The sequence below is a fragment of the Trachurus japonicus genome, chromosome 17, assembly GCF_045865225.1.
Source record: "Trachurus japonicus isolate A0001 chromosome 17, Traja_1.0".
Classification (NCBI taxonomy): domain Eukaryota; kingdom Metazoa; phylum Chordata; class Actinopteri; order Carangiformes; family Carangidae; genus Trachurus; species Trachurus japonicus.
The window spans coordinates 34,758,671-34,770,905 of NC_140923.1; the positions used below are offsets into that span (position 1 = coordinate 34,758,671).

Here is a 12,235-nt window from a genome sequence, read left to right on the forward strand (position 1 = left end):
CAAACGGATGGCCCTTTCCTAATGCAGTTGTGTGTGGAGAAAGCCACACATTTCCTTGCCAATAATGCAATAAGGCATTCCTCCTTGAAATGTAAATTTAAGTGTAGTTCCCTCTCAAGGTCAGACATGATATCATAATCAAATTTACCCCCCTTTGCTGCTGCTTCTGCTGCTTCTGCTGCTTCTGCTGCTGCTGCTGAACTGGATGAGGAGTGGCAAACTTAGCAGTCTACGCCCCCTTGTGTTCAACTGGGCTCCTCTGAGAGAGAGAGAGAGGCGTGAGTTGTGTATCCAGAAGTAACAAGGCAGAGAGTTAAAAAACAAAAACACACACAAAGGCAAAGGCTTAGCTATGGTGATATTGAAAAGCAGCTCCTAGAGCAGTTTGATTGGCTAGGTCAGCAGATATGAAAATCTCTGTCTGGAGCAAGCCTTAAGTTAATTGTGAACCGCTTATCTTATCTAGAAAACATAATTGCAGATCATGAATAGTTTCCCTTTGTGCCCGCTTGGATTATAAAAGGAAGGGAAGGTTATCTGCGCATAATAACTCCCGGCTACTGTCACACATTTAGTGCTCCATATGGCAAGCAGGGGTGGCTGAGGGATGATGGTGATCCAGTGGAAAACACTGTGCACCATAAAAGATGCTGAAATCGGTGTCACCCACCAGTAAAAGCCATAAAGAGGAGAGACCGTGCACCAGGTGAAAATGTCATCTTTCAGATTTCATGCTTCTGTCTGTTCAGAGCATGTGGATGGGGGTGGTGGGGTGTAGTAAAACCAAAGCAAATTATATCACACAGTGTGATTAGTTAGCAGGAAGGAAGCTGTGTATTCGTGGCTCTGCAGGATGGTGCAACACCAGGGAAAATGTGCTCAATTAAACATGACCAGGCTTTTGACTCTGGTCAAGCGCAGGTAACCTTAGTTGTCTTTAAGCAGCAGCAGCATCTGTTGAACACAACATGCAGGTGTCACAGAGGCTCCCTTCAAATCCAGATTTTGGAGAATTTGTTGAAATCAAACTTGCACATTGGCCATTATTCACTGTCTTTGTTTACTTTTAAAACACCTTGAACAAACATTGTTTAAGGGATAGTTCAACATTTTGGCATATTGGCCCATTGCCATAATCCCTATAGTCTTGTCTTTAATTGTCGGTGCAAGCTATTTTTAGAACGAAAGAAAGCTCCAACAACTCCAAAACGCTCTGGTGGACAAGTTGTGACCTACAGATTCACCACGCTATGAGATAATAATGGAACGTTACGAGACAGAGTTGTTTTAGAGGTATATTCATGCAAAACTGCTGATGCGTGTTCCCATCGGGGGCAGTTTTTCATCAAGCGGTCTCTGCATTTGCCTCGGAAACAGCTCTGTCTTGTAACGTTCTGTTATTATCTCATAGCGTGGTGAATGTGCAGGTCACAACTTGTCCACCAGAGCGTTTTGGAGTTGTTGGATTGTGTATTTGATGAGTTTGATGAGGGAAACCAAGAAATCCCATGAGCCTCCATAGCATAGCCCTGAACAGCTCGCGGTTCGGCTCCACCGTTCTAACAATAGCTTGCACCGACAATTAAAGGTAACAAACCTACTGCGACTATAGGGATTATGGCAATGGGCCAATGTGCAAAAATGTTGAACTATCCCTTTCAAGTTGCAGTACTGACTAATGAACAACTTGGATGAAAACTGTCTCATATTTATACTGTATATATATTTTTCCTTTGTTGTAGTTGCATTTCTATCCCTAATTTGTTTTTGTTTTGTAATCCCATTTATCTTGTCTTGAGTTTTAGGCGCAGTCTTTGTATAAGCTTTTTGCTTCCAACTTCCTCTGCACAGTCTTTTGTTTACTTTAAATCATGTATATTAGAGTATAGGGAAGTGTTGCACACATGTGAATGTCTTTATGTACATATATTATCTTTTGTAATAAATACATTCTTAATGTGCAAAACAACAAAATAAATGTAGAGCAGGGATACAGTAAATACAGAGAGGCCACAAAGTTACTTGGCATCTGACAGTCTGACAGTAACATTAAATATTCATGACTAAATAGCAACAATCACAGTGGAAGTTTTAGAAAACAAACATCCTTGGGTAATCTCTGCTTTGACTGCTGTGACAGGGCTGTGTGGGTGTGCGCTTTGATCAGATTTGATTGACAGTGGCCTGAAAACATGCGCGGTTACTGCCATCAGATTGTGGTTCAAATCCTCACTGACGCACTGAAATATGCAAGATCACCTTTTCACAACTGAGCCCTGCCCACATCAAACTGGCCACAGTGCTGCTGCCTTTTGGGCGAGGGTGAGGGCGCAGCACACAGAGCACAGGCACCATTTGAATTGGTATTAACACTTGATAATCAAGGCACAGCAGGTGGCAGAGATGCTCAGTGTTTATAGAGACATTGCTGTTGCTTTCCCATCTAGACTCACCCACTACAAGCCATACTAAATATGTATTCATCAGTCTGTATTGTTTGCATTGCCGCTGGTACACTGGGTATTTTGTGCCACCTACTTGTTGCACAGAGCTGTCAATCCTGCGTTGGTTTTGTGTGTCACATTGAAATAGTGTGAAAAGCATGTTGAACTGGAACAATCAGGTCTCGTCAGAGTCTGTTCCCCTGAGATGTCTGGTTAGGGTTATGATGAGGTAAAGCACTGCAAAAGACGACTGCTTGGATTTAGGCAAAACGTTCTACGTTCTGGTGGATATTTTTCATTCATGTATGATCACCTGGAATGAAGAATAATTGTGTTTTCTATAACTTATAATGAACCTTTCATATCGACATAGGGGCGGGTCTCCCTCCATTTTTTTTTACAGGGTGGACAAGCCAACACTGACTCTAGTGAGAGCAGTGTGCATTTATATCTCACATGAGCACCACATTATGTTCCTCTGCACGCCTGGAAAAGGAGGCATGAAGGAAGGGGGATTGAGTTGGTTGCAATTTGCAACCCCAAGATATCTCAAAATCCTACACACTGTCTGGTACTTTAAGGGAAATGGGAAATTATTATCGATGGGGAAATAGTCTTCACCACATCACCAGCACAGTGCCAGTCCAGTTTTGTGGTTGGAATCTCTCCACTGTTCATCACCAAAATAATTCTCACTTTGTGAGATTTTTTTGTTTGTTTTTTTGTTGACCCCCCAATTCAAAAAATACACTTTTAGCAGGAATCAGTAGGCTTTCATCAGTGCCAGCTCTCCTCTCTGCATGGAGCTCATTGACATTGCTCTTATGCAAAGTAACAGGGGCCTGGGAATTGCTAGGGCATTAATAGTGACTCAGCAACCCGTGTGATTTAGTTAATACATCTGATAATGGAACAATGAATCTTTCATTGATGTTGACAAATAAATTGTATTTATTGCAGATCGGTTGTATCATGGCCGGTATCTGATCATTAATGGACTCACTGATCTTGATCTAGCGTATCAGTATCAGATTGGGGCATCGCTGAGTCAGAGACAAGGTTGAGGGTGCAGTAAGGTCAAATGTGAAGCTACATATAAAAGCCATTAGCTGTCTGTTAGCTTTGGTTTGCTAATAGGTCACAGCTAAGCCTTTAGGAACAGGGTAGGAAGCCTCGCACTCTTGTAAGACACTTATAGAGGTTGCTGTAGTAAGTGTGAGATGTGATGTCACTGAGCACTTCCATTCATCATCTCTGAAAGACACCACCCGCCTCGCTGTGGAGAACCAAGGCCATCAGGTCAAAACTGGTCCAGGGCTGCAGGAGGGTTTTATTTTTTTTTAATTTTTTTTTTACCTTTACTAAACCAACCTTTCAAAATAAAAGACTCTATTATGTCTTGAATTGCACACTCACACAGTTTATGAATAAGCACCGCCTGCAACATGCTGCTGAGCTTGGTGGGCAAACATGAAAACGTCAGAGGAGTCAGCTTGCATCATTTGGCGAGAGAGGGGTGTGGGGGTGGGGGGTGCAGCCGGATCTTTCAGCTGGCATGATGACAGCATGGAAAATTAGGTGCACCTGGTCAGCCTGCTCAGCTGCTCAGGCGAGGGCCCTCAGGGGAGAGAGTGCAGATACTACTCAGTGACTGAACGCATATGTAGCCTACACTGTGCGTGTGTGTTCATTGACAACACAAACTGAGTCATGAAAGGTCTGGCTGAGCAACACCGAGCAGATCCACCCATGCTTTTTCTTCTTTCTTTTATATGCCACTTAGCACAGAAAGTTGCAGACACACAACCACACACATTGGCTTTCAGAGTAAAAATTAACTCTCCCATTACTGTAGTGTTGAGTGCCATGAGATATTCTTTATGCATTTGTCTTTTAGGCTACTGCACATCTCAACTGAAACACACACACACACACACACACACACACACACACACACACACACACACACACACACACACACACACACACATGCAGGACCGCAGTGCAAGCAAATGTAATTGGCGGAGAAAGGAAATTAAAAAAAAAAAAAAAAAAAGCTTTGTGAGATGTTAGTGCGTGTTAAGTACGGGTGGGACAGATGTGGGACGGAGCCGCGCGGACGTCCCCGTGAACAGCAACAAAGTAGAGCCATGTAATATTAATGGAGCCGGAGTTGTGCGGGTGCCTTGGGTAAACGAAGTCGATTGACGCGCGCGTTAAACCAGCCGCATGTGATTTCCAGCTTCAGTCATTTTGGCAGCGCGATGCGAGGGGGAGAGAGAGAGACGGACACGGAGCTGTGAAACCGGACCCTCTGCCAGAGATGTCGACGGACAGGAATCCCTGAAACCGCCGCTGCCCAGGAAATATGGACAGATCTGGTTTTGTGTGCGAGTGCGGGCTGTTTTTCTGTCGGTTTTTGCACATTGCTACAGTGTTAGTGGACCAGGATGCCGTGTGGGCGATGCTGCCACAAGGGATACATTGTGATTTCGCAGAGATGTTTTAGCAACCGTTGCATAAATTAAAAGAAAAAGAATAAAACAAAAAAACAGACAAGCCGGCACATGAAGGATTGGAGTCCAAAGGGATCTAATAAGACATCACCACCTGTTACTAGAAAAATCAGGTAAGCCTCACAGACCTTTATTCGCTCTACGGTACCTCCTAATACAGTGCATGATGGACGTAGGTAGTTAATTATTATGCCAAACACCCATGAAACGAAACATTAATCCATTTGAAATGTACTTTTTGAGATGCAATCTGCTTTAATGCTGCGCACCAAGAATTTATGTCCCAACCACCTATATGATCAGATGGCTGATAAAGCATCGCACCCCTCTGATAGTCACATTTGTGTGGTGCACTGAGCTGAACAGTTTACTTATGATGGGCCTCATGATGATACACGTTTATGTTTTAATGTATGGTGTGCAGGAGCGGGCAGGGAGGATATGTGGGCTTGCTTCTTGCAGGAACCTTTTCCATTGCCTCAGTGCAGGTACATATAAGCATCAACCCGCAGTTCCTCCAGCCAGTGCAGTGGCAGCAGACCTCTTTTTTTATCCACAGAGCTATTCAGCAGCGTTAAAGTATACTCCCTCTTTCTCTCTGCCTCTCTCTCTCTCTCTCTCTCTCTCTGTGTCTCTCTCTCTTTGCACTGGATGCCAATAATCGAAAAACATTCAAGAATAGGCCATTTTATAGCTCAAACGTCACTGAACTATTCACAAATCGCTCATCAGTCCTGCCCCCTTGTTTCTGGATCCTCAGCATCAACGTCCATCAGAGATAAACCTGAGGAGTATTTCAGCTGCTGCTGCTGCTGCTGCTGCTGCTGCTTGTCCTGTGTTTTTTATTAGCTTTGCAGAAAGCTCCTGAATCTTCTACTGTTTCACTTAATTTATGTTGCTTCTCTCACATCCCGGTGTGGCAGGGTGCTTATAAGGCAAGCTTGTTTCTCTCTCTCTCTGTCTCTCATTGTGGGCTACATGATGCAGTTTGTTTCTAAGAAACCCACTGAGATGCAGAAATCAGACTTCACAATAACGATCTCAGGTCTAACCTCTCGGCACAGGAGACTCTGTGCTCATGCAGGCATATTGAGCTGAGTCGAGCTGGTCCATTTCCTGGTCATAGGTCATAGCAATCTGTTTGATGTACTGGAGGTCGCACTTCCTACTGAGGCAGAGACGTTGACATGTCATTGACGATTTTATGCCCTCGCACATGCATCCCCTTCCCTCCCCTGTTTCTGCTTAAAGTCCTAAATCACAGAGCAGTTTGGCCAGATGACAGAGGGACAGTGACAGAGGAGCAGGCCTGGGCGAAATGGTGTCAGTCACATGATCTGGTCAGTATGAGAACCAGGGACAACTTGTTTGAGTCCTTCACACTGTGTTGCAGTCTGGATTGGCTGATAATTGAACAGGGGGATGACTTACTTCAAAGTTTTATCATCATGATCTAAAGCACTGTGGCATCATAGTCTGGAAACAAAGTCAGCACTGCACAACATGGAGTTCCTCTGCACTTTATCTTCCCTACTTAGCTAATCGATAATCTGCTGTTTCTCCTGCAGCTGCTGAATCCCAGCATCAGTTGTTTAATAAAAAACCCAGACTGGTTAAGATGTCTTGAAATGTGTAAGTGGGATGAGGTGTCCTACAACATCTCTTGAAGCAGTGATTGTACATATTAGCATGAATAATGTATGTTAGCACATTCAAAGTGCTGTTACACCCAGCATCACGCAGCAGCTTGATATGTAATAGAGTTGTTCTGAATAATCAAGGATTACACTTTCAATACTTGGAGTGAGGCATAATTTCATTTTTTAATACCATGTGTGGCTCTATTCAGTGATTTTGACCATAAAAAGGAGTGCTGTGCTGGGAATGATGCACAAAAAAAATGACAGCAGTGGCAGTTAGAGACAAATTAAGAAGTAGCAATAGCAAAAGGGAAAGGAAAGAGTAAAACCTGAGACACATGCAGCGTTTTGTGTTTTCAAGAAAAGAAACAAGTTGGAACCTGAAAATAGAGCAATCCTGTAACATATTCCTGCAGCAATTGTACTGGCTAAAGGGCAGCTGGGAGAGAGAGCCTCCAGTATGTCACTGTAAGGTTGGACATCTTCATTACAATCTAGCCCCAGAGCTTGACAGCAGAGAGGAAAATGCATCGCACCTGATGTTTCTGTGGGGTTTTTATAGCAACTGTTTGGTCGACCATCCATACAAACTGCTCCAGATGTTGAATTCACAGAGGAGAAGCCATATGCTTTCGTTGCAGCGTGATGTACGAGCTGCACAAATAAAAGCAACTGTAGATAGTTCTCTCCGAGAGGGTGCAAGAGAAATATATTAGTCGTCTGTGCCATGAAGTCACTGTCATGCAACAAGAAAACCATTAGTCTGGCTTAGCGGAGACTGATGGCTAATGAAGCGAATGCACACCAAACTCTTGTGGCGGGGAAGATAGAAGACACAACTCTCATTTATATGCGCCTCATATACCAGCCCATCTGATTTAGAGGTTCAGGACTGCAACACAGACCAACGCACTGAAAGCTACACGTCGGTGATAACTTCCATAAGAAAAGCAATAAGGGGTTAGATTATACATAATGGTTTATGATGCTAACAGGCTGCTTAACATACAAGTAAAAATAACACCCTCATAGATAACATCTGTACCTCCAGTGCTGTATTTCTGTTGAGGACAAGCAGTATTTTCCTTTATGCTTTACAACCTGTAAGTAGCCCAGGCTGGACAATTTTAGGTCACAACTGATTAATGTGGACAGTCTGCTTATTCGTTAAGCACTGCTGCCTTGACAGCACACTATACAGTAGCAGCTCAACCTTGATGGAAGACAGTCTTGTGGACGGTGTGTTGCATTGCTGTGTCTCTTTGGAGCATTTGAAATTCACTCAACCATTAACTTCACACTTGTCATTTTTTGCTTATGACAGCAAAACAAACTATGTTGGTATCATAGTTTCTGTTGACTGTAACAGCTGTAACACGGGCTGCATCGATTCATTTTTCAAGTTAAACATGAATACCAAATATTCCCTGTTTTCAGCTCCTCAAGCGTGAGGATTTTATATCACGGTAAATCTAATGTTTTTTCACAGAGTTAACAATTTATTGATCCATCCACAGATGAATCAATAATTAAAACAGTCATGAGTCGCAGTCCTACATTTTACTGCTGGAAATGACCCTGAGGGAACCATGCAATTCTTCCAGGAAATGAAAAAAAGAGAAAACTTCCTAAACTGGTGCTTTTAACTACAATACAATTTACAACCTTTAGGGTTTATGATCTACAGAACTCAGTTTATCTCCCTAAGATAGCAATTTGTTTCATGTCACCCAGTTTGAATTCATAAATAATTTTCCAAAGCTATTGAGGGATAGTTCTATATTTCCCTGCTTTATATTTAGTAAGGGAGCAGATGTGCCCCTCGAATGTGTATAGCTTTATTTCAATGTAGCCTAGCCTTCAGCGATATGCTGAGCTTTTTAATCCTTTCATGTACTCCACTCACAGCGTGGGGCCATTTCCAGGCCTGTGAGCTTTTTTCCCGGAGGGCTGCTCAGGCCTCATTGGTTCAAACGACAAAAAAAGCCTATATGCATACGTTTACAGTATGTCACATGCACTCATTCATATATAGTACATTTACAAGAATGCTAAAATTCAATAAAGGCCATGTGCTCATTTGCTGAGGCTAATTAAGACCCCCATGTAAGATAACATGCTTGACTTGCCCAATCCAGTCATCCACAGGCAATGCACCATAATATCATTTGTAGAAAGGAAAAAGAAAGATTACAATCCAATTAAGGAACCTAGTGAACAGGCTGCAGGATCAGTTTCTTCTAGCTATAGTTTATTATGTCTATTTCTGCTCCCTGATATCTAGTGATATAACAGGGAACCAGTTTGTGAAATGATTCTTACTGATTTAAGTTGGCACCCAGCTGATATCTGGTGGCTCCCCATTGCCAAAACCCATACATCATAGTCAGGAGGGTCAGGAGCTCAGTCTATAAATGTGTCCATCACTAATTTACTCCTCTGCCTATCATTCACGAGCATCTGGCATGGAGAGCGCCACTGGCTGTTACCGGAGCCGCAGTCGTTGACTTACGAGGTAATGAAAGACTTATTTTTTTTGACAAATGCTCTAAAAGAATTGAAAACACGATGAGATGCTCTTTTCCATTTTGCCAGGATGATCGATCTTGAACATAATCTGAAAGAAAAGAGGGCGAAGTAGCACCTCCAGCAGCACCACAGCACAGGCCCTGTTGAATACAAGATGTGCTCTGTAAATACAGTACTGTTCAAACAGCTGCCTCTCGATATGAGTGCATTCACCCACTAAGACCGGGGCGTTTGGTTTATTAATGTGTTGCTAATTGTCAGGTGAAGAGGAACCTGCAGACCTCACAGGTTACAACACTATTCTTTACATTTAAACCATGGAGACCTGAAAATACTAGTAGACAGAAAATAAATCTGCAACAAGTTTAATGATCGCTTGATTTTTAAAATCAAATACCCCACTTTATAGAATAGATATGTAGAAATGTGCAATGACAATAAAGCATCTTACTTTTACTCTTTTCTGATATATCGAACAAGAAAATGTTTTTTAGACCAAAAATTTGAAAATTCACTGGTTTCAGCTTCTCATGTGTGAATACTTACTCTGCTTTTTCTTGGACGTCTTCTTAAGTGGAGCTCATGTGGAAACTCTTGATGACTATTTTCCAAAATTTGTGACATTTCACAGACCAATTGTCATTGTGGAAATAATTGGCAGATTCACAGATTGTGAAATTGATCATTAGTTGCAGATGGCTACTAATCACAAGTCACTGAGCAATGAAATGTTGCATATGTAAATAGTCTTTTGTCCTCTATGATAGCAAATTACACATGCACTTTAGACTCTGAGAGCATGTGGTCAGTGTTGCTGATATTTTTTGACCATAATGGTTTGATCATTCCAATTGTAATTGTCAATTGCAGGCTTTAAACCAAGCTGCAAAGAGAAAGATGTTTATTCTTTTCCCATGGCCAAAAACAGATTATAGCACCCACACTGAAATCAAGCTCAGTTCCAGCCCATACCTGTAGGCTACTACACACCTACTAACCAGCCACACAAGCTGTAAGCATTAAAAAGTATTGAGACGACTATTGTATGACATCATCATGTGAAGAATACAAACAATGCTAACGTTGTTTTTCTCTCAAGGCAATAATTGTGATAATTGCAGCCTCCGCACCAACTCTGTAACACTGTTTCAACAAAAAAGGCTTTATGAAAGTAGGGTTTTATGGAAACCTGTTGTTATTAGACAGCATCAGTAAAGTTAATACCTGACACTGTTGTAATGATAAGCAGGCTTTATATGAACATATTACATCTCACTGGCATGTATTTTGTATTACCAGAGGTTACAATGCAAGAACTGAATAACCCGAACATAAAAATACAAACACCGCACAAAGAAAACCGAATTACAAGCAAGCTTTATTTATATAGCACATTTCATTCCACGTGGAAGCACAATGTGCTTTACAGAACATTCCACAGGGCAGTTATAGTCAATAAAAACAGTAATGGGCCACCAAAAATCAAGATTAATAAAAAAATAAAAAAATAAAAATAAAACACAGTTAAAACAATAAAACACAGTAACAATAAAAACAAAAAATTAAATAAAAGTAAAAGTAAAATAAAATAAAAACACAGTTAAAACAATCAAAGCGTAAAGGCACAGCTAAAAAGGAATGTTTTCAGATCTTTCTTAGAAGATAATAATGTTGGGGCGGTGCGTGGCGCAGTGGTTAAAGCGGCCGCCCCATGTAGAGGCTGCGGTCCTCACCGCAGGCGTCCCCGGTTCGGGTCCCGCGTCGGGCGGACCTTTCCTGCATGTCATTCCCCCTCTCTCTGCCTCCCCCTTCCTGTCTATCTCACTGTGTGCTGTCAAGTAAAGGCAAAAAAGCCCAAAAAATATACTTATACTAAAAAAGATAATGATGTTGGGGCGCATCTGATGTGCGATGGTAGGCTTTTCCATAATCTTGGGGCATAGTAACTAAAGGCAGCCTCACCAGTTTTCATGCTGACCCTGGGAACAGTCAGAAGGCCTGCTGCTGATGGCCTAAGGGTCCAGGGTCTACCTGCCTCATAATATGAAAGCATGTCTGACAGATACTGAGATGTCAGATCACGCAGGGCCTTAAAAATCAGGCTTAAAATTTTAAAATCAATTCTAAAATTTACTGGGAGCCAGACCTGAGAACGGATCATACTTACTTTTTCTCGTTAAAACTCGAGCAGCTGCATTTTGAAGCAGCTGCAGTCGAGCGATGTGCTTTTGTGGTATCCCAGTGAGCAATGCATTACAGTAGTCTAGTCGATTTGATATAAAAGCATGGATGAGTTAACCCAAACCCGAATAACCCAAACATAAAAATACAGAGAACACAGCACTGTGATAATTGATCATGTAAAAATTCAAATTGCTGTCGAGTGATAACAAAATAGATTTCTTTGCAAAATAAGTGATCAGAATCATTTCTGTGCATTTTCTGTTATCGACAAAGGAAGAGACTAGATAAGGCAATGACAGAGGGACAAGAGAAATGTAATTTTGTTTTATAATCTAAAATTGGCAAATCTGTTAAATTTAGTTGTGTGTGTAATACTGTTGAGGCAGAGTAGGACTTATTTGGGCTGCCATAATGCCTGATCAACATGGTCACTGGCCAACTTAGAAAGCTGCACTCCCAGGCACCATATGTTCCAGGTCGGAGAACAAGTCAACATACAGTAAGTGAAAACCATCTCAATTTTCCTGTAGTAAAACTACATTTGCTGGAGCTCTCTGCAGACAGCTGCTCCACCTGCATGTACAAACGGCCATTCATCATCCTGTGTGGGCCACAGCTGTCCTCAGGTCTAAGAGATGGAGATGTCAAGTTACAATCTCCACATCAACCAGGCACTCTCACTCTGCTCCTCTCGCTCTATTTCCTGCCATTGTGTCAAAGACAAGAGCATTATATGAAGGAAAAAAAAACACTGCTTGGCAAATTGGCAGGACTGAAAATATCTGATGGGGTAGTTGTAAAGGGAGTTACGCTGACTCGACTTAAAAGGCACAAAAGGTTCGGCTAATTTAATCTTCGGATTCTCATGAAAAAAAAAAAGAGTGCTCGCATCTTCTGACAGGATGTTCAGGAGGGCACCTGC

General features: G+C 42.0%; 1 protein-coding gene across 1 annotated transcript in view; it reads left to right on the forward strand.

Annotated features, from left to right (window-relative positions):
* Positions 1–4,658: 4,658 nt before the first annotated feature.
* sntg1 (syntrophin, gamma 1) overlaps positions 4,659–12,235 on the forward strand; it is a 33,151-nt gene continuing 25,574 nt past the window's right edge. The window contains exon 1 of the mRNA XM_085805595.1: positions 4,659–5,073. The gene's annotated coding sequence lies outside the window, so the exon portion shown is untranslated. The remainder of the gene's footprint in view (positions 5,074–12,235) is intronic.